The sequence below is a fragment of the Rutidosis leptorrhynchoides genome, chromosome 8, assembly GCF_046630445.1.
Source record: "Rutidosis leptorrhynchoides isolate AG116_Rl617_1_P2 chromosome 8, CSIRO_AGI_Rlap_v1, whole genome shotgun sequence".
Taxonomy (NCBI): domain Eukaryota; kingdom Viridiplantae; phylum Streptophyta; class Magnoliopsida; order Asterales; family Asteraceae; genus Rutidosis; species Rutidosis leptorrhynchoides.
In genome coordinates, this window is record NC_092340.1 from 283,351,262 (window position 1) to 283,375,149 (window position 23,888).

General features: G+C 31.3%; 1 non-coding gene across 1 annotated transcript; it reads left to right on the forward strand.

Moving 5' to 3' along the window:
* Positions 1-2,695: 2,695 nt before the first annotated feature.
* On the forward strand, positions 2,696-2,802 carry LOC139865444 (small nucleolar RNA R71). Its single transcript, XR_011764964.1, has one exon. It is a non-coding gene; the product is annotated as a small nucleolar RNA R71 (small nucleolar RNA).
* The last annotated feature ends 21,086 nt before the right edge of the window (positions 2,803-23,888 follow it).

A 23,888-nucleotide genomic window follows, 5' to 3' on the forward strand; every position in this document is an offset into this window, starting at 1 on the left:
AACATTCGTTCAATATTAACTAGACATGTTTCAAAAGTATCACCGAAGACTGAAAAGTCATCTATGAAAACTTCCATGCATTCCTCTATCATGTCGTGAAAAATCGCCATCATGCACCTTTGAAAAGTTGCAGGGGCGTTGCAAAGTCCAAATGGCATGCGTTTGTAAGAAAAAGTACCATAAGGGCACGTAAAGGTGGTTTTCTCTTGGTCCTCGGGTGCGATTGGAATTTGAAAGTATCCGGAGAAACCGTCAAGAAAACAATAGTAACTATTCCCAGCTAACCTTTCCAACATTTGATCAATGAAAGGTAAGGAAAAGTGATCTTTTCTGGTGGCGTCATTTAATTTTCTATAATCAATACAAACTCGCCATCCTGTTACAGTCCTAGTAGGAATAAGCTCATCTTTTTCATTTGTGATGACAGCGATGCCACCCTTCTTAGGTACGCATTGAACTGGGCTTACCCATGGACTATCAGAAATTGGATAAATTAAACCTGCATCTAGCAGTTTAATAATTTCTTTCTTAACAACATCTTACATATTAGGATTTAGTCTTCGTTGGCGTTGCACATATGTTTTATGACCTTCTTTCATAAGGATTTTATGTGTGCAATACGAAGGACTTATGCCTTTAATGTCATGAATCTTTCATGCAATAGCTGGTTTATGAGCTTTTAGCACAGAAATGAGTTGGGATTTTTCATTTTTCGTAAGAGAAGACGATATTATTACTGGTAATTCAGATTCACCATGTAAATAAGCATATTCCAAATGGGTTGGAAGTGGATTTAATTCTAATATCGGTGGTTCTTCTATCGATGATTTGTATCGATATCTGTCTTCCTCTTTTAGCATTTGAAGTTCTTCTATTGTTGGTTCGTAATCATTAGCCATGAGTGTAGCTAACATTTCAGCTTCATCAATTGGTTCAGTTTCTTCTCCTAAAGAACATTCTCCTGTTCCTTGTAATTCTGGAAATTCTTGTAATAATTCTGCATGTGAATCTATAGTTTGAATATAATAACATGTATCATCTGCAGATTGCGGTTGTTGCATGGCTCTATCAACAGAAAAGGTAACACTCTTGTCCTCTATATTTAGGGTCAGTTTCTTACCAAACATGTCTATTATTGCTTTAGCCATGTTTAAGAATGGTCTTCCTAATATGAGAGGAACTCGAGAATCTTCTTCCATGTCCAGAATAACAAAGTCTATAACAAAGTCTACTGGAAATACTAAAGTACCAACTTTAACTAGCATGTTCTTAATTATCCCTCTAGGATATTTTACTGATCGGTCGGCTAGTTGTATGCTTATTCGTGTTGGTTTCAATTCTGCAAGGTCTAGTTTAGCTTATAGTGAATACGGCATTAAATTTATACTAGCACCTAAGTCTGCCAATGCTTCTATTGAATTAAGACTACCCAGAAAACATGGAATTGTGAAACTTCCTGGACCAGAGAGTTTTTCTGGTATCTTATTCAAGAGCACTGCAGAACAATTAGCATTCATTATAACATTCGAGAGTTCTTCCATTTTATTTCTATTTGTGATTAGATCTTTCAAGAATTTAGCATATCTTGGCATTTCTGAAATCACATCAATGAAAGGAAGATTCACATTTATTTATTTAAACATATCCAAGAATTTGATTGCTCAGCTTCAAGTCTTTCTTTTCTCATTTTACTCGGGTAAGGAAGCGGTGGTTGGTATGGTTTAATATAAGGTTTAGCCTTAACTGTATTATCTTCATTAACCTTTTCAACTACCGGTTCTGATTCTTTCTCTTGCTCAGGCTGTGGTGCCTGTGTAGTGGAAATAACATCATCAGAAATTACAGGTATTTTAGGTGGTTTGAGTGTAATACCACTTCTTGTGGTAATGGCTTTAGCTGTTTCATTTCGGGGGTTAGCATTTGTATTGCTAGGTAGACTTCTTGGTTTTCTTTCACCTATCAACCTTGCTAGGTTATTTACTTCTTGTTCCAGATTTTAGATTGAAGCTTATTGATTTCTAAATGCTTGAGCATTTTGCTCATTAGTTTGTTTCTGAGATGTGAAAAATTGAGTTTGAGATTCAACTAGCTTTGACATCATATCTTCTAAATTTGGCTTTTTATCATCGGTTTGTGGCGGTTTATTTGGAAAAATAGGTCTTTGCTGATTGTAAGTATCATTAGATACTTGTTGATTGCTAGGACCTTGTTAGTTGTTGTATGGAACATTTTGTTATAATTCTGATTTTGATTGTAGTTCGGTCTTGGCATTTGATAATTACCTTGATAATTATTTCCCGGCCTTTGGTTTATATATGAAACATTTTCTCTTTGTTCCATTGTTTGTTCAATACTAAGACAATATTTTGTCAAATGTAGTCCTCCACACTGCTCACAACTAATTTGTATTGCGTGAATATCTTTAGTCATCTTTTCCATGCGTCTCTCGAAAGCATCTAACTTTGCGTAAATGGAATCAAAGTCATGGCTAGAATCATCTCTAGCCGCTTTAGATGATCTAACGATGTCTTTTTCTTGATGACACTCATGTGAATGGGAGGCTGTGTTATCAATAATTTTGTAAGCTTCAGTTGCGGTTTTCTTCATAATGGAACCACCAGCTGCTGTGTCAATGTCTTTTCGTGTAGCAACATCGCATCCTTGGTAGAATATTTGCACTATTTGATAAGTGTCTAAACCATGTTGAGGACATCCTCTCAACAACTTTCCGAATCTTGTCGATGCCTCATATAATGTTTCATTTGGCTTTTGCGTGAACGTAACAATTTCTCTTTGAAGTCTCACGGCTTTAGATGCCGGAAAGAATCTTTTAAGAAATTTCTCAACTAAAACATCCCATGTATCAATCGCCCCTTCAGGTAACGATTCTAACTAATCTTTGGCTTCTCCCTTTAAGGTCCAGGGAAATAACATGAGATAGATCTGTTCATCCTCAACTTCTCTGATTTTAAATAGAGTACAGATCCTATTAAAGGTTCGAAGATGTTCGTTTGGATCTTCTTTTGGTGTACCACTAAATTGGCATTGATTAGTTACCATGTGTAGGATTTGTCTTTTGATTTTATAATCTGGCGCATTAATGTCTGGTTGAGTAATGGCATGACCTTGGCCAGTGCGTGTAGCTCTCATTCGATCTTCCATACTTAGAGGTTCCTGATTTTCCATGATTGAATTTGTTGAATCTGAATCACTAGAGGATTCTGATTTAATGGTTTCTTCCTCGACAATCTCTGGATGAGTAATTTGTGGTTCAGGAGGAATGATTAGTGGTTCAGGATCTCTGAATTGTCCTTAAATATCCTACGGGTTCTCAATTGTGAGGTCGAGTTCAAAAAATGGATTATCGGAAATTTGAATTGGAGTACTTGGTCGACTAGATGATGATTCTAAAGAAAAATCAACGGCGACAATGTTGGCTAGATGTCTTGATCGAGTTACAGGTGGTGAACGTATGTGATAGTGCTCTAAATGAACATATATTTTGTATCAATATCCTTCCAATATGTAAAGCTTTTAGTTGAAATTGTTCTATTTTTATGTAATATTCGTTTAAATAAATAAGTGCGAAGATAAAAGAAGAAAACGACGATTTGAAGACGCAAATGACCAAAAAGCTCAAATGTACAAGATATAATTCAAGTGGTTCAATTTATTGATGAGAAACGTCCAAAAATGATAAGAGTACAAGCTGCAAAACGCAAAGTACAAGATATTAAATAGTACGCAAGGACTTCAAAAATCCGGAACTGGGACATGAACCAACTTTCAGCGCGCGACGCAACGGAGCTAAAATGACAAGTCAACTATGCACATGAATATAATATAATATATAAATAATTCTTAAAATTATATATATATTATATTATATAATAAAACGTCGGCAAAACTAGAAAACAAAAGTAGGTGGCTGATCCAGCTGGCCATGCGATCGCATGGCCAGGAAGACCATTTTTCATGTGATCGCATGAAGCCAGAAACCTGGCCAGGTCCTATAAATTCAGCATTTTTCGACGAGTAAAAGACATCTTTTTCTATCCATTCTCTCTCACGATATATATATATATATATATATATATATATATATATATATATATATATATATATATATATATATATATATATATATATATATATATATATATATAATTTATAATTTTAATTTAAGATTAATAATAATAAGGTTATGTTAGCGAATGTTGTAAGTGTGTAGGTCGAAATTTTGTCCGTGTAACGCTACGCTATTATTAATCATTGTAAGTTATGTTCAACTTTTTTAAATTAATGTCTCGTAGCTAAGTTATTATTATGCATATTTAAGCCAAAATAATCGTGATGTTGGGCTAAATATTAAAGACGGGGTAATTGGGCTTTGGACCATAATTGGGGTTTGGATAAAAGAATGACACTTGTGGAAATTAGACTATGGGCTATTAATGGGCTTTATATTAACTAAATGATACCTCGTTAATTTAATATATAGACTTATAATTTGACGTATTTATATATAACCACATACGCTTGACTGGGTACGGTGGGCGGGATATCTATAAATACCAATAATTATTCATTTGATCGGACACGGGAATGGATTAATAATCAATAGACTCGTTGAAACAGGGGTGAATTACATACAAGGGTAATTGGTGTAATTGTTAACAAAGTAGTAAAACCTTGGATTACACGCAGTCGATAACCTGTTGTATTCATTAAACAAAGTATTAAGACCTTATTACAGTTCGAATCCCCAATTAGTTGGAATATTTGACTTCGGGTATAAGGATAATTTGACGAAGACTTTCGTACTTTATATTTATGACTGATGGACTATTATGGACAAAACCGTATGGACATATCGAATAATTCAGGACAAAGGACAATTAACCCATGGTAATAAATTAAAATCAACACGCCAAACATCATGATTACGGAAGTTTAAATAAGCATAATTCCTTTATTTTATATCTCATCGTCATTTTATTTATCGTCATTTTAATTATCGTACTTTTTAATTATCGCAATTTTATTTACTGTCATTTTATTTATTGCACTTTTAATTATCGCACTTTAATTTATCGCACTTTTATTATCGTTATTTACTTTATGCTTTAAATTAAGTTATATTTATTTTTAATATTTTACATTAGGTTTTAACTGCGACTAAAGTTTTAAAATCGACAAGCTGGTCATTAAACGGTAAAACCCCCTTTTATAATATTAATACTACTTATATATGTATTTATATTTATACAAATATAGTTTTAAAAATATAGCGTTAAACTTGTCTAGTTCCCTGTGGACGAACCGGACTTACTAAAAACTACACTACTGTACGATTAGGTACACTGCCTATAAGTGTTGTAGCACGGTTTAGGTATATCCACTCTATAAATAAATAAATAACTTGTGTAAAATTGTATCGTATTTAATAGTATTTCATAATAAAAATATAGCTATTTCGTATACTCCTCGCATAACATCAAGTATTTTTGGCGCCGCTGCCGGGGACTTCTTAAATGCCGGAAGCGAAACACTATATATATATATATATATATATATATATATATATATATATATATATATATATATATATATATATATATATATATATATAAAATTTTATCAAGTCTTAATTTACTTTTGTAAAAAATACCTTTTAAATATCAAAAATATAAACACAAGAAAAAGAAAAATAAATATATATATATTACTATATATTTTTACATTTTTTTTAATTAAAAAGTTTGTATTTTTTTTAGTTACAAAAACTAATAGGTAGTTTTTAAAATATAATTTTTTATTTATATAAATAATTTATATAAACTAAAAAACAGAAAAAACATTTATAAAAGTAATCGAGCCGATCACTGTAGCAGCCCAACATTCTGGCCTGGTATCCGATCTCATGCGACCGCATGAACATATAACACGAAATCCATGCGATCGCATTGATTGATTTGACTGGTCTGGTACCTGGTACAATCGATTAGGGTTAGAGTATTATTAATTATTATTATTAATTAACCCTAATTAGGGTTTAATTATTTAATTAGTTTATATTAATTAGTTTTAGTTTTATTAATTAATTTGTAATATTAAGTTTTAATTAGTTATAAAATTATTACTTTTATAAAATAATAATATAAAAATAATATTTTTATAAAATTTGTATTTTTATCATTATAGTTATAAATTGTATATTTTTTTCGTTTAATTCGTAATATTTGTATTTTTATCATTCGTAATTAGTTTTAAAGTTAGTATTTTGCCGTCGTATTTTGTATTTCTAGATTTTAGGCTTTGTCGTAAAATCTCTTAAGTACTTTTTCTTTAGACTAAGATTTAGGTGCTTTAGAATTTTGCGACGCCGTTTTAAGATTTTAGTACCTTTTAAGTTATTGCCGTTTTGGATTTAGAATTCCTTTAAGCTTTAATACCTTTAGACGTAAGTTTTAATTTTTAGTTTTTAGACTTTTAAGTTTCGACGCTGCATTTTATTATTTTTCGACCTTTTATTTTTTTTCGACATTTTTCGACGCGCTCTTTTTCTTTCTTATTTCTCGACGCTCTAGTTTTTAGGACATAGAATTTCCTATTTCTTCTCTAAAATTTCTTTAAACGTCAACGAAAAATTATTTTAAGCGGTTAAATTAATAGACATCCAAAATTTTCTGGTTCGAAGTAATAGTTGGATTTGTTAGTGGTGAGTTGTGGGCTTCCGATTTAAAGGGTCCTGGCTACCTGCTGCATCTATTGCCTATTCGAAACGTGGGCAAAATCAGAAAAGTCTATTAAATTGATAGCTTATATAATTTTTATTTTTATAACTAATAGGACATTCAGTGAATGCACCGAGCAAAACATTCACCACATTTCATACGTTCACCACCTATAACTCAATCAAGATATCTAGCCAATATTATTGCCGTTAGTTTTTCTTTAGAATCATCATCTAGTAATCCAAGTACTCCAACTCAAAATCCTGATAATCCATTTTTTGAACCCGATTTCACAATTGAGAATCCGGAGGATATTCAGAGACAATTCAGAGATCCTGAACCACTAATCATTCCTCCTGAACCACAAATCACTCATCCAGAGATTGTCGAGGAAGAAACCATTAAGTCAGAATCCACTAGTGATTCAGATTCAACAAATTGAATCATGGAAAATCTGGAACCTCTAAGTATGGAAGATCGAATGAGAGCCACACGCACTGGCCAAGGTCACGCCATTATTAAGCCAGACATTAATGCGCCAGATTATGAAATCAAAGGACAAATCCTACACATGGTAACTAATCAATGCCAATATAGTGGTACGCCAAAAGAAGATCCAAACGAACATCTTCAAACCATTAATAGGATGTGTACTCTATTCAAAATCAGAGAAGTTGAGGATGAACAGATCTATCTCATGTTATTTCCCTGGACTTTAAAGGGAGAAGCCAAATATTGGTTAGAATCTTTACCTGAAGGGGCGATTGACACATGGGATGTCTTAGTTGAAAATTTTCTTAAACAATTCTTTCCGGCATCTAAAGCCGTGAGACTTCAAGGAGAAATTGTTACGTTCGTGCAAAAGCCAAATGAAACATTATATGAGGTGTGGACAAGATTTGGAAAGCTGTTGAGAGGATGTCCTCAACACGGTTTAGATACTTATCAAATAGTACAAATATTCTACCAAGGTGTCGACGTTGCTACACGAAAAGACATCGACATAACAGCTGGTGGTTCCATTATGAAGAAAGCCGCAAATGAAGCTTACAAAATTATTGATAACACTGCTTTCCACTCGCATGAGTGGCATCAAGAAAAAGATATTTTTCGATCATCTAAAGCGGCTAGAGCCGATTCTAGCCATGACTTTGATTCCGTTTCCGCAAAAATAGATGCTTTTGAGAGACGAATGGAAAAGATGAATAAAGATATTCACGCAATAAGAACCAGTTGTGAGCAATGCGGTGGACCACACTTAACGAAAGATTGTCACATCGAGCAAACCATGGAACAACGTAAGAATGTTTCCTATATGAACCAAAGGCCGGGAAATAATTATCAAAATAATTATCAACCGCCAAGGCCAAACTTTAATCGAAATCAAAACATTCTTTACAATCCAAATGGACCTAACAATAACTCATACAATCAACAAGGTCTGAATAACCAACCAACTCAAAACAACACTTTCAATCAACAAAAACCTGGCTTGTATAAACCACCAGAATAAACCGAAGAGAAAAAGCCAAATCTGGAAGAAATGATGACAAAGCTAATGGAATCTCAAACACAATTTATTACATCTCAAACCCAAACAAATGAGAGGTTTGATCAGTCATTAAGAACTCAACAAGCTTCCATTTTGAATCTAGAAAAAAACGTAGGTACTCTTGCTAGCATGATGAGTGAGAGGGAACAAGGAAAGCTACCAAGTAATACTGAAGTAAATCCTCAAAATGAGAATGTTAATATGGTGTCAACAAATTCTGAAAAACCATCATCAGAAGATGGGAAGGTTTTAGATGTGAGTAACAATGAAGAAGTTACACCACCACCACCACCACCACCACCACCCAAGTATGTAAAACCAGTGGTGGCACCATACAGACCACCCATCCCGTTTCCAAGAAAAGGAGTTGAGTATGAGCAAGTAATAGGTAATAAAGTTTGTGATACCTCTGGAAAGCAGAAGAAGAATAAGAAAGTACAAGAAACAAAAACCGTAAAAATAAACCCGGTGAAGACAGTTCCATCAAAACCTCCACGCAGGGTGGGTGATCCGAGTGAGTTTATTGTTCCTTGTCTACTTAGTGATTGTGTCATGTATGATGCACTAGCAGATTTAGGTGCGAGTGTGAGTGTTATGCCTCTTTCATTATATAAAAGATTAGGTGTAGGTGAGTTAAGTCCAACGGAAATGAGTGTTCGACTCTTTGATCAAACCATTAGGCACCCAGTTGGAATCGCTGATAACCTACCCGTTCAAGTGGGTAATTTAACCTTTCTAGTCGAATTTATTGTCATTGACATAGAAGAGGACCCAAACATTCCTCTAATTTTAGGTCGACCATTCTTAGCGTCCACCGGGGCGTTATTTGATGTAAGAATGGGTAGAATGACACTTAGTGATGGTGAAAAATCGGTCACCTTTGTGATTTGAAAGACTAAATCTCCACCAACCAAAACCGTTGAACCGATAAAGACGATTGGTAAGAAGTATATTGTTTTACCAACTCCAACGGTAGTGCTTAACAATAATAAAACGCCTAAGTGTGGGGAAGATGAAGTGACACCTAATGATGACTTGATAACAAAGAACCCCGTTGTTGGTATGAAATTAAATGATCCCGTTATTAACAGTTCAATGAAGAAACTTATTAAACGGATTCGCGATGCTAGAACCAAGGGGAACTTTAAGTTATGTAACCGGTTAGTATCCAATATATCGCCTAAAGAAAAGGCAAAACTAGTTGAATTTGTGGATATTACACAGGAATCCGACCAATGGCTTAAAGCAAAAGTCACAGATATGCAAGTTGATTATGGTCAAGAGAAATTGACAATGAAGTTAACCACAATTTTGACACCACAGCTACCTAAGTCTGGGGAGATTCAAATGTTCTAAGAAATAATGCTGTCTAGGGTTAGTTGTTTTGTTCTCGTGTAGTTCCGAGAATGGAATTTGATTGGTCTTTTCTACTAGCAGACACTAAAGAACTAGTTTTCTTCCCCCCCATTCTGATTTTTTTTTTGTTTTGTAGGTTTTGTATGAAATTAATACGCTTTTTAAAATTATTTTTTGTGTGATTTTAAAAAACAAAAAATTACTCTATTTCATTAAGTTTAAAAAATGATTTCTAAAATTCGTCGTAAGTTAAAGACTAGATCATAGAATCGAAATTGCTTTACCCAAGGGCGGGGCGAAAAATTTTTTTATCATTATTTTTAATTTTATTGATCTAAAGTATACCAAAAAAATTAAAAAACCCAAAAATCTTTGCTTTTAAAACAATCGCTTTAAAAACGACAAATTTTAAATTTTGTCGAGGGACGGACTAGGTAAACACACCGAAACTACCTAAAGTAAAAGGAAACAAAATTTTAAAAAATTATTCATTTAAATTATTTTAATAAATAAAGGTTTTATAAATATATAAATATATATATATACATACATATATATATATATATATATATATATATATATATACATACATATATATATATATATATATATATATATATATATATATATATATATATATATATATATATATATATATATATATATATATATATATATGTTTGTAGTTTATCTTATATACAAAACAGGGTAAAACAGCGCATTTTCAAAGACTGACATTAAAGTTCAGCAAAAGCTACTAATTTTGACGACAAGACGCAAAATATCAAATGTGATATAAAATAATATGTTTGCAAACTGGGTATTTTTCACTTCTCTACACTAATCACCCTCATGAATTTATAATTATAGTCTGATTTCATGCAAATGAGGGCATTGCATGATCTCAAGTGTGGGGAAGGGTTATAAATTCTCTCGGGTTTACACTTAGTATAATTGCTAAATTTTGTGAAAATTTGAAAAATTTTCAACTAAATGAATTCAAAATCAGGTTTATACATATTTATGAACGATAAAACTAGGTGATAATACCGAAATTATTGTTACCTCGGAGAGAACATAAATGGAGAAACTACCCAAAACGTTAGAATTCATTTAAAATGGAATAGAGGAGAATAAAAAGGCAAAGAAAAAAATAAATAAAAGTTAAGTGTGGGAAGAATTTACCAAGTTCTTTAAAACACATATCACATATATTTGGTACAGATTATTGCAGATACTTTTGTTTTGGACGATTTTAATCAGTTTTACCTAATTTACTGTAATATATATTTGAAAGAAAGATGGATCTGCACGATGAATCAATTCCATCATTAAAAGGAAGTAAAGTCTTCCGAAAAAGACACGCGCTTCTTGATTTAGGTCAGGAAGTTGTCGTCCAGACCAGCTGTAGGTTGACAAAAAATCTAGAAAAGCCATCTCTAAAATCAGCAGGAAATCCATGGACCTCAGCATCAAACAGGGTCGCCAAGTGTCAGACTTATCCTAACCATGAGAGGATCTGTCTCGTAAAATGGAGAGGGCGCCGTGCAAATTAGCTTGATAAGACTAATGAATCAGACCCCCAGAAAGGATAATCTTCTTAAAGATTAAAAATCAGCTTTTAAGCCTGATATTACTCAATCCTTAAGATTGACTTTAAAGATTGAGAATTACAAACTCATGCAATTCAATGATATCTAAACTCGAGCTTGAACAAGAAAATATTTTGATCAAAATTATAACCGATTTGTTTTCTGAAAACCCATTTTCAATACGTTCATTACCATTGAACGTAAAATCCTAGGAATTCACCTGGAATTCATTAGGTCACCTGAACCCAATCGGGTGTCAACTATAAGAACGGTGGTTGCATAGCATGGTCAAAGACAGGACCTTGTTTCAGACCAAAAAACTATAGGGTAATCTTTGCTATTGCTCCTACAAAGGATAGTAATTGCATCCGACACGTTTTAGACCTTGAACATCTGCATGTCATTAGACATTGCCTTAACAGTTGCTTGTTCAATGCTTTCCTTTACAACCGGAAGGTAGTTTACCGAAAGGTAATATACGGAACAAGTATTTTGACGTGTTGCTTTCCTAATACAAGGTTTGCAAGTGGGTGACACAAAACCGCAAGTTTTGAGCTAAAATTTTCAAATCTGAAACCCACGCAACCCATAAAAATATTTTGCAAACACCGGTAAAGGGTTATTCCGGAAAACTTATTTAGGGTAAAAGCTAAAATGAACTTTCAAAAGATCAAATGTTTTCATAAAGATCCAATTTCCTTAAAGGATCTAAATTTTCATAGTTATGTGGGACTGTAAACCACATTGTTACTATCATTGTTTATACCGCCATATCAAAATCACTGATGTATAAAGTGTGAGAATAAAAAAAAGTGATTCGAGTGAAGTGTGATTTTATTTCAAGTTCTGTATTGCTTGAGGACAAGCAACGCTCAAGTGTGGGGATATTTGATAGTACTCTAAATGAACATATATTTAGTATCAATATCCTTCCAATATGTAAAGCTTTTAGTTGCTATTGTTCTATTTTTATGTAATAATCGTTTAAATAAATAAGTGCGAAGACAAAAGAAGAAAACGACTATTTGAAGACGCAAATGTCCAAAAAGCTCAAATGTACAAGATACAATCCAAGTGGTTCAATTTATTGATGAGAAACGTTTAAAAATTACAAGAGTACAAGTCGCAGAACGCAAAGTACAAGATATCTAAGCATACGTAAAGACGTTCGAAAATCCGGAACGGAGACATAAACCGGGCGTAAACGTACAAGTCAACGGAGCTAAAATTACAAGTCAACTATGCACAAGAATATAATATAATATATATATTATATATATATTTAAATAAAGTGTCGGCAAACTAGAAAAAAAAGCATTATGAGATGGATCAGGTAGCCATGCGATCGCATGGCATATAGGCACAAAGCCCATGCGATCGCATGGGCATCAAAAGTTGGCCAAGTCTATAAAAGCCACAAGTTTCTGCCGAATTTTACACACTCTTTTCATTCCTTCTTCAGTAAACATAAATATATTTATATTATAATTTTAATATAAGTTAATTTTAATAATAAAGTTATGGTTTAGTTGGGTTATTGTAAGAAATATTTTACGGGTTTTAAAGTCGGAACTCTGTCCGTGTAACGCTACGCGATTAATAATCACTGTAAGCTATGTTCTTCCTTTTAAATTAATGTCTCGTAACTAAGTTATTATTATGCTTATTTTAATACAAGTTATGGTTTATACCGCAGTATCAAAATCACTGATGTATAAAGTGTGAGAATAAAAAAAAGTGATTCGAGTGAAGTGTGATTTTATTTTAAGTTATGTATTGCTTGAGGACAAGCAATGTTCAAGTGTGGGAATATTTGATAGTGCTCTAAATGAACATATATTTAGTATCAATATCCTTCCAGTATGTAAAGCTTTTAGTTACAATTGTTCTATTTTTATGTAATATTCGTTTAAATAAATAAGTCCGAATACAAAAGAAGAAAACGACGATTTGAAGACGCAAATGACCAAAAAGCTCAAATGTACAAGATATAATTCAAGTGGTTCAATTTATTGATGAGAAACCTCCAAAAATGATAAGAGTACAAGTCGCAAAGCGCAAAGTACAAGATATTAAATAGTACACAAGGACGTTCGAAAATCCGAAACTGGGACATGAACCAACTTTCAACGCGTGACGCAACGGAGCTAAAATGACAAGTCAACTATGCACATGAATATAATATAATATATAAATAATTCTTAAAATTATATATATATTATATTATACAATAAAACGTCAGCAAAACTAGAAAACAAAAGTAGGTGGCCTGATCCAGCTGGCCATGCGATCGCATGGCCAGGAAGACCATTTTTCATGCGATCGCATGAAGCCAGAAACCTGGCCAGGTCCTATAAATTCAGCATTTTTCGACGAGTAAAAGACATCTTTTTCTATCCACACTCTCTCACGATATATATATATATATATATATATATATATATATATATATATATATATATATATATATATATAATTTATAATTTTAATTTTAATTTAAGATTAATAATAATAAGGTTATGTTAGCGAAAGTTGTAAGTGTGTAAGTCGAAATTCTGTCCGTGTAACGCTACGCTATTATTAATCATTGTAAGTTATGTTCAACCTTTTTAAATTAATGTCTCGTAGCTAAGTTATTATTATGCTTATTTAAGCCGAAATAATCGTGATGTTGGGCTAAATATTAAAGACGGGGTAATTGGGCTTTGGACCATAATTGGAGTTTGGATAAAAGAACGACACTTGTGGAAATTAGACTATGGGCTATTAATGGAATTTATATTAACTAAATGATACCTCGTTAATTTAATATATAGACTTATAATTTGACGTATGTATATATAACCACATACGCTTGACTGGGTACGGTGGGCGGGATATCTATAAATACCAATAATTATTCATTTGACCGGACACGGGAATGAATTAATAATTAATAGACTCGTTGAAACAGGGGTGAATTATATACAAGGGTAATTGGTGTAATTGTTAACAAAGTAGTAAAACCTTGGATTACACGCAGTCGATAACCTAGTGTATTCATTAAACAAAGTATTAAGACCTTGTTACAGTTCGAATCCCCAATTAGTTGGAATATTTGACTTCAGATATAAGGATAATTTGACGAAGACTTTCGCACTTTATATTTATGACTGATGGACTATTATGGACAAAACCGTATGGACATATCGAATAATTCAGGACAAAGGACAATTAACCCATGGTAATAAATTAAAATCAACACACCAAACATCATGATTACGGAAGTTTAAATAAGCATAATTCCTTTATTTTATATCTCATCGTCATTTTATTTATCGTCATTTTAATTATCGTACTTTTTAATTATCGTAATTTTATTTACTGTCATTTTATTTATCGCACTTTTAATTATCGCACTTTAATTTATCGCACTTTTATTATCGTTATTTACTTTACGCTTTAAATTAAGTTATATTTATTTTAAATATTTTACATTAGGTTTTAACTGCGACTAAAGTTTTAAAATTGACAAACCGGTCATTAAACGGTAAAACCCCCTTTTATAATATTAATACTACTTATATATTTATATTTATACAAATATAGTTTTTAAAATATAGCGTTAAACTTGGCTAGTTCCATGTGGACGAACCGGACTTACTAAAAACTACACTACTGTACGATTAGGTACACTGCCTATAAGTGTTGTAGCAAGGTTTAGGTATATCCACTCTATAAATAAATAAATAACTTGTGTAAATTTGTATCGTATTTAATAGTATTTCATAATAAAAATATAGCTATTTCGTATACACCGCTGCACACATCAGTATGAAAGGTGGTGAACATTTTGCTCGGTGCATTCACTGAATATCCTATTAGTTATAAAGATAAAAATTATATAAGTTATCAAATTAATAGACTTTTCTAATTTTGCCCACGTTTCGAATAGCCAATAGATGCAGCAGGTAGCCAGGACCCTTTAAATCGGAAGCCCACAACTCGCCACTAACAAATCCAACTATTACTACGAATCAGAAAAATTTGGATGTATATCAATTTAACCGCTTAAAATAAATTTTTTCATCGAAATTTAAAGAAAATATAGAAAATTCTATGTCCTAAAAACTAGAGCGTAGAAATGAGAAAGAAAAGCGCGTCGAGAAATAAGAAGTTGGAACACAAACTCGAAAAACAAACCGTCGAAAAATAAAAAGTCAAAAAACAATAAAAAGAAAGTAGAGCGTCGAAACTTTAAAGTCTAAAACTAAAAATTAAAACTTGCGTCTAAAGGTATTAAAGCTTAAAGGAATTCTATCTCCAAAACGGCAATAACTTAATTAGGCACTAAAATCTATTAAATATTAAAGCGATAAGTGACGTCGTAAAATTCTAAAGCGCCTAAATCTTAATCTAAAGAAAAAGCACTTAAGGGATTTTATGGCAAAGCCTAAAAATCTAGAAATATAAAATACTACGGCAAAAACTAAGTTTAAAACTAATTACGAACGATTAAAATACAAATTACGATTAAACGTTTAAAATATACAATTTATAAAAAGAAACAAAAAATGATAAAATTACTTATTTTTATAAAAAATATTATTTTTATATTATTTTATAAAAGTATTAATTTTATATATTTATAAAACTACTTAAAACTTAAAAATACAAAATTATTTTAAAACTAAACTAAATATTAATTTAATTAAACCCTAATTAGGTTTAATAATAATAATAATTAATAATAAAACCCTAATATGCAATTAATGTGGTCAAAAGTTACAGTCTGAGACTGCTCCGCGACTGCGGTATTACGTAAGAGACTAGCTCCGCGACTGCGAAGCTCTGCAGGCTCAGATGATGGCAGGTTCAAATTCGTGCAGGTTCAGTTTTCTTTTTTTTTTTTTTTATGTTTTTATATTTTTGATATTCAAAACTTATATAAAAATATTTTTACAAAAATAACTTAAAAACTAAATTTTTTTTTTTTACTTTATAATCTTTACCAAATTATTGTAAGTAATATTTATAAACTTATTTAAGAACTAAAAAAAATACTTTTATACTTTAGAAAAAAAATATATTTTCTTTTTATTTAAACACTTAAAGAGAGAGAGAGAGAGAGAGAGAGAGAGAGAGAGATATATATATATATATATACACTTTTTTTATGTTTTTATATTTTTGTATTTTTAACAAAATATTTTTACAAAATAAGAAATATTATATTTTTATAAAAATATCTTAAAAACTAATTTTTTTTATATATATTGCGTTTCGCTTTCGTCTTCCCCGGCAGCGGCGCCAAAAATACTTGATGTGTGCGAGGTGTAGTACGAAATAGATTATATTTTACTATGAAATACTATTAAATACGATACAATTTTACACAAGTTATTTATTTATTTATTGAATGGATATACCTAAACCTTGCTACAACACTTATAGGCAGTGTACCTAATCGTAGAGTAGTGTAGTTTTTAGTAAGTTCGGTTCATTCCACAGGGAGACAGCTGAGTTTAACGCTATATTTATTTTAAACTATATTTTTGTGTGTGTGTGTGTGTATATATATATATATATATATATATATATATATATATATATATATATATATATATATAGTAGTATTATTATTATTATAAAAGGGGGTTTTTACCGTTTAGTGATCGGTTTGTCGATTTTACGTCTTAAATCACAATTAAAATCTAATGTAAAATATTAAATATAAATATAACTTAATTTAAAGCGTAAAGTAAATGAAGATAAATAAAAGTGCGATAAATAAAATTGCAGTAATTTAAAGTACGATAAATAAAATGACGATAAATAAAATGACGGTAAATAAAAGTACGATGAGATATAAATTAAAGAAATTATACTTATTTAAATTTCTGTAATCATGATGTTCGACGTGTTGATTTTAATTTATTACCATGGGTTAATTGTCCTTTGTCTCAGATTATTCGATATGTCCATCTGGTTTTTGTCCATAATAGTCCATCGGTCATAAATATAAAGTGCGAGTGTCCTCGTCAAATTACCCTTATATCCTAAGTCAAATATTCCAACTAATTGGGAACTTAAACTGTAACAAGGTCTTAATACTTTATTAATGATTACACCAGGTTATCGACTGCGTGTAACCCAAGGTTTTAATACTTTGTTAACAATTACTCCAATTTTCCTTGTATGTAATCCACCCCTGTTTTAATGAGTCCATTGACTATTAATCCATTCCCGTGTCCGGTCAAATGAACGATTATTAGTATTTATAAATATTCCGCTCATCGTGTCCGATCGAGTGTATGTAATTATTTAAAGATACGTCAAATAGTAAATCTCTATATTAAATTAACGAACTATCATTCAGTTAAACAAATATAAAGCCCATTAATAGACCATAGTCCAATTTTCACAAGAGTCGGTCTTTTGTCCAAACCCCAATAACCCAGTCTTAATATTTAGTCCAACATCACGATTACTTCGGCTTAAATAAACATAATAATAACTTAGCTACGAGACATTAATTTAAAAAGGTTGAACATAACTTACAATGTGTATTAATCGCATAGTGTTACACGGACAGAGTTTCGACTTACAAACCTTAAAACATTTGCTAAAATAACCTTATTTTTATTATTAACTTAATATTAAAATTAAAATTATAAATATAAATATATATTGAGAGATTGAAGTAGAAAAAAGGTGTAATGAAATCGGCAGAATGCGCGGCCTTTTATAGGCCCACTCTAAACTGTAGAGCTCCGCGACTGCGGTCATTTTGTTCCTCACAGCTCCGCGATTGCGGAGCTATGGATTCCAGCTCACCATAGTGAATTAAACGTGGGCTGCTGATAAATATAATATATAATATATAATATTATATATAATTAATTATATATTATATTATATTCTTGTGCATAGTTGATTTGTAATTTTAGCTCCGTTGAGTCGTACGTTGATAGTTGGTTCATGTCTTGGTTCCGGATTTTCGAACGCCTTTTTGTATAATTTAATACCTTGTACTTTGCTTTTTGCGGCTTGTACTCTTGTAATTTTTAGACGTTTCTCATCAATAATTTTAACCACTTGGATTGTACTTTGTACTTTTTAGCTTTTTGTTTGTTTGCGTATTCAAATCTTCGATTCTGTCTTTTATCTTCACCTTTTATTATTTAAACGAATATCACTTTGAATTAGAACAATTGCAACTAAAAGCTTGTCTTTCTTGAAGGATAATGCTATGAAATATGTGTTCGTTTTTAGTATTATCAGGTTCACAAGTCATTGTAGTGGTTTTATCACACTTGGGTGTTTCCATTAACTAAGATTAAAATGTCACTAAGTAAACATTTGGTGTAATTAGTATTCTAGTGACCTAAGCTCTTGTGTGTTGGTACTTGATGATCATCTTAAGTATGTCTAGATAGGTTTTAAGGTCCCAAGTTATTTCATCACACTTATGTGTTATCCTTAATCAAGGTTAAGACGTCATTAAGGTGTCATTAAGTGTGATTAACCGAGATTAGCATTCTTATGATCAAAACTCGTTTGAGAATGCAAGAGGCATCTATTCTAAGCATGTTGGAAAAGGTTTCGTGAATTATAGATGTCCGGAAGTAGTCAAACTCAAAGTGGTTGGAAGTGGTAACAGAAGGAACTGCGATCACTCCACGGTTGACCGTGGAGCTGACCGTGCAACTTGTTTTCATAAAACTTCATTGCAATTCAAGTTTGCATTCACACAATCAGGCATGCGCTCGACCGTGTGCCAAGCCGTGTAACATCCTAAGTTTTGTTTTTATTCTAGGTTTCGTTTGGTTTGATCATTTGCAAGATCAAGTATGGATTAGTGAACTTGCGTGTTTTATGTTAAGTTGTCAATCATCACTTTTGGCTATGTAAGTATCATCATCAAAACATATATTATTAATATTGATTAAGCTTAATATTGTCGTTTAATTCATAATCAACATTCAACCAACACACTCTATAATCTCTTGCCGTTTCCCAAGAACCTACAAACACGTAAACAACTAATAGATAAGTGTTGTGCTTAGTAAGCAACATATGGAGTTAAGATTTAGTATCCATAAACATGGCACACTATAATTAGCATTTTCCATTCGTAACCCATCTTTTGGTACTTAATCTCTTTAGCGAGAATTGTTAACCTTCGATCCTTTCTCCATGCGTCATGACATAACTTACTACATCATATCTAAAACATAATAAATATTAAATCCCATAACGTAATACATGCATAATTTGATATAATAATCGAATATCAATATTCGTATAAAACTTACCTCCGTTACTCGTTTGATGTGGAACACGCGATGTATCCTCGTATATCTCCTTTGGGTGTCTTAATCGACGTGTGCAATCGGTACTACTTCGACATATAGTCTATGATCATATTTCTCTATGAACTTACATTCTAATTGATAAGTACCTTTATAATTGCCTTACTAAAGTTTAAGCTCTATGTAACGACATTGTAACAATATTACCACTCTTGCATGAAAAAGTGGTTAAACAACACCAACAAATGAGATCGTACAAAATCATCTAGTTAACCTGATCATATTTAAACTAACTCATCATCATAAAAGCAAACTCATCATATGCATTTATCTACATAACATTCAATTGATTTAACGAATTAAATGCATAACTTATATTAATCTTCAACATAATATTATCATATTCCTTACTAAAACTAAAATGATATCTTAAGAAACAATGAATCAAACTATTCCCAAGGAATCATCCAACCACTTTAATCATGTATGATATTGTATATCAGTATCACACCCTCGTCATCTTTCTTATTATTAAAATTGGCTACATGGTTAATATAACAACTAATTACACGTTTAAAACAATTATACAGCATAATAAAAGTAACAAATATATCATGAACAAGTAATTATCATAATAACTTCCCATGAAATTCACCTTAGCCTTCTTCACAATCCAAAACCTTTTCCATCCTTAGATTAGTACCTAAAGCAATACTAATCTCATTAATTTACTTACTAACACATGATCATTAATAACGAACTTCACACAAGTCTTTACTAAGTTAACTTAACTAGTTAACTCCTAACTTTCTCATCAAACATTCGTTCATTACCAGTTACTCATTCTACTCACAATTTATTCCTTTATGGTTGACTCGTATTTAGTTACAACATAATGATACTTACCCTTTCCATGGTCATTAATAAAACTAGTGATGTTTATGCTCATTAACATTTTATTTATTCCATTAAACAACCCATTATTTCTTCGTTCAAACATTTAAAAAAACATTGGTGTGCTTAATTCTAACTTAACCTTTTTCAATATCAACCATGACATTTTATTTCAAAAACACATTTCATTATAGAATCATAACCCTTCACAAACAATTCTTGCCAATATCTTGTTTTTATTTTCATTGAGTCATTTCATCAAACACCTTATATGATTTTTACCATTTTCATAACTAGTGCAACATTTTCTTCATTATAACTATATTAATTATCACCATGTCATCTCATAAATCCAAATTAATATCTTTACATCCAATATACTTGATAAAATCATATATTCACTCTCATTGAAGCATTTTAATAAACACCTACAGTGCAGGATTCTATTTTAACCATATGTGATATGTGAAATCGTACCTTAAAATAACTAGCTAAAAACTTAACAATTATCACACACTTACAGACAACTATAAACCGATCTTGCAGTAATCTATAAGTAATTTGACCAGTTCGTTCCACAGAGAGCAGTTTAATCGAGATCTTAAAACTAGTAATTATCCTAGAGATTTAATAAAAGAGTTGGTTTGTATTTTAATTCACGCAATTAACATGAAGTGAATAAACGAATTAACATTTAAGATAAAAACAGTGTCCACTTGAATGATTCACTATGGATATGGATTGTTCTTACGATTATTACCGATTATTATGTCTTTAATATAGTTGTATGACTTCTCATAAAGTTCTAACCAATCAAAGTTAGTAAACTCACATAAACTCACTTCAAGAGATTAACCTATATTTGATAGAAACTAATGAGACTTGATTCGAACTAAACTCACGTAAAATCCTAATTATAACAATCACTTGTATAATTACACTCTTATGCAGTTCACAATCCTTTCAATTACCAATTAAATCAATGACTCAATCACTTGAAATCACTTCTCTAATTGTCTAGATTACCTGAGTGTTGAAGCACAAATTGTATCTCAAATCTAACTCACATTAAACGATTAACAATCTATGTAACTGAATTAAGAACATAGAACATGCAAACAAGTGGATCTCTAATCAAACACAATCAATTTCAATCATAAAACATTAAATCCATCAGATAGAACAATCTAATATTCATAGTATCACATTCAAGCAAACACTAAACTGATTTAGCCTAGCATATTAAAGTAGCAAGAAACAAATAAACAATAAAAACTAAGAGTATTCATGATTACAATGAAAAACTGATAATAAAAACTAGTACCGAACGTTATGATCAACTGAATAGAAGTAAAGAATGAGCAAATCTTCAATGGTAGGGTTTAGGTCTTCAAAGAACCCTTCAATTCATAGCTGGAAAACTACGTACCCTTTTAGGGTTAAAAACCTCGAATATTTATAGTTGTACAAAAAGTCACCATTTCGGGCCCACATTGCGACCGCGATAAGGCCATCGCGACTGTGATCACCAAACAGCATCGCGATCGTGATTCATATATCGCGGTCGTGATTCACCCCTTCTCAAATTCTGTCAATCCCTGCCAATGTATTACGACCGGAACACCATCCATCACGGCCGGGACTAACTCCAGACTCAGTAAAAAGTTGATTTCTCGCGTCCAATCATACTTTAAGCTCTAATATCACCAATACTTAGCAAGAAACAACAAAAACATTAACCCGAAGACCTATGGAGCTATATTCATCATTTAATCTCAATTAATCACAAAAGTCTTCACATTTCCTCAAATAACCGACAATAAAGAACCGATATCGCGATGTAAAATATGTATAATTTGATCGATATCAAATCCCCCACACTTGAACCTTGCTTGTCCTCAAACAAGTCCATCTTCAAATAATATCAACTAATGTAGAAATAAACAAACTTGGACAAGTCTTCAACAATTAAGAAATCAAGACATACCGATATCATTCTTCAAAAGCATTCCATACCCTGTAGTCATTAACATAACAAACACAGGGTTCAAATCTTCGATCAAAAACCATTAAATTAACCACAATTCTCACCTAAATCTACTCATCACAACCATTCCTCGGTCAAAGTCAACTCCCTCTTCGAAAAGGTCATCAACACATCAATCTTCAAACATAAAATGTCATAAACTCAAACTTTTGACCTCCTTGACTTTGACCAATTATATAGGATTCACGAGATAGCCATCAACTCACCAAAATTAACTCAAAATATTAACAAGATATAAAATATAAGCTCCTACCATTACAAAAATCATAAAGTAAACCCCAAAATGAACAAGGGCCATGAATATCATACAAATTACCGTTCACCAAGGAGTATATCGTGCATAAAGTGTACGCCTTCAAAAAGTATGCTCCTCTAATCAACCCGCTATGGTTATCCCTCTTTCACCTCTATGCCCCCAAAACACCAATTGTGACGACCCGGAAATTTCCGACCAAATTTAAAGTTAATCTTTGTATAAATAATGTTTCCGACACGATAAGAAAAGTCTATAAAGTTGAATCTCAAAATTTTTGAACTACTTTTATATATTCAATTATCCTTCGACTACTCTCGACGATTCACGAACATTAATTGTAAATAGATATATATATGAATATATATATATATATATATATCTATGTGTGTGTGTGTGTAATAAATTAAGAAATGTTAATAAAACATTAAACGATTTGATTGATATGAAAATAATGAAATACATTATGATTTATAAACATTAACGAAATGTTAAACGTATAACGTTATACTTATTTGTTTCAGATAAATATCTAAGTAATAAAATGTGTTATGTAAAACGTGTTTTAAAACTTTAAGATTAATAAAAATATTATTAACTTTTAATATAAGGATATATATTAGGTTTCAAATTTATTTAGTAAACAACGAGAACACATTCGTTTGACATTAGACTATGATTAGACAAAGTTAAATACAAAGATTCGAAGACGTAAATAACCAACACGTTCAAACTTACAGATTATACACTCCTGAATGATAATATATAGGTTTTATAACGTGATAAAATATAATATAAACTTAAATTTAAAACGATTTGTTATAAAGACTTAATATATTATTAAATGTATTTTAATTTATAAAGAGAAGGTAATTAAAGAAGCAAATGACCAAAACACTCGAACGTACAAGATACACTTTGGGTAATATAGGTATTGGTAATGTAAGTCTATATTTTGACAAAGGTACGAGTCACGAAACGTAGAATGCAAGTTATTAAAGCATACGAAGTAGCGTTCAAAAAACCGTGACTGGGACATAAACCGGGCATCAACGTATAAGACAACGGAGCTAAGGTTACAAGTCAACTATGCACAAGAATATAATATAATATATAATTAATTAATATAAATTATATATTATATATATATATATTATTATATT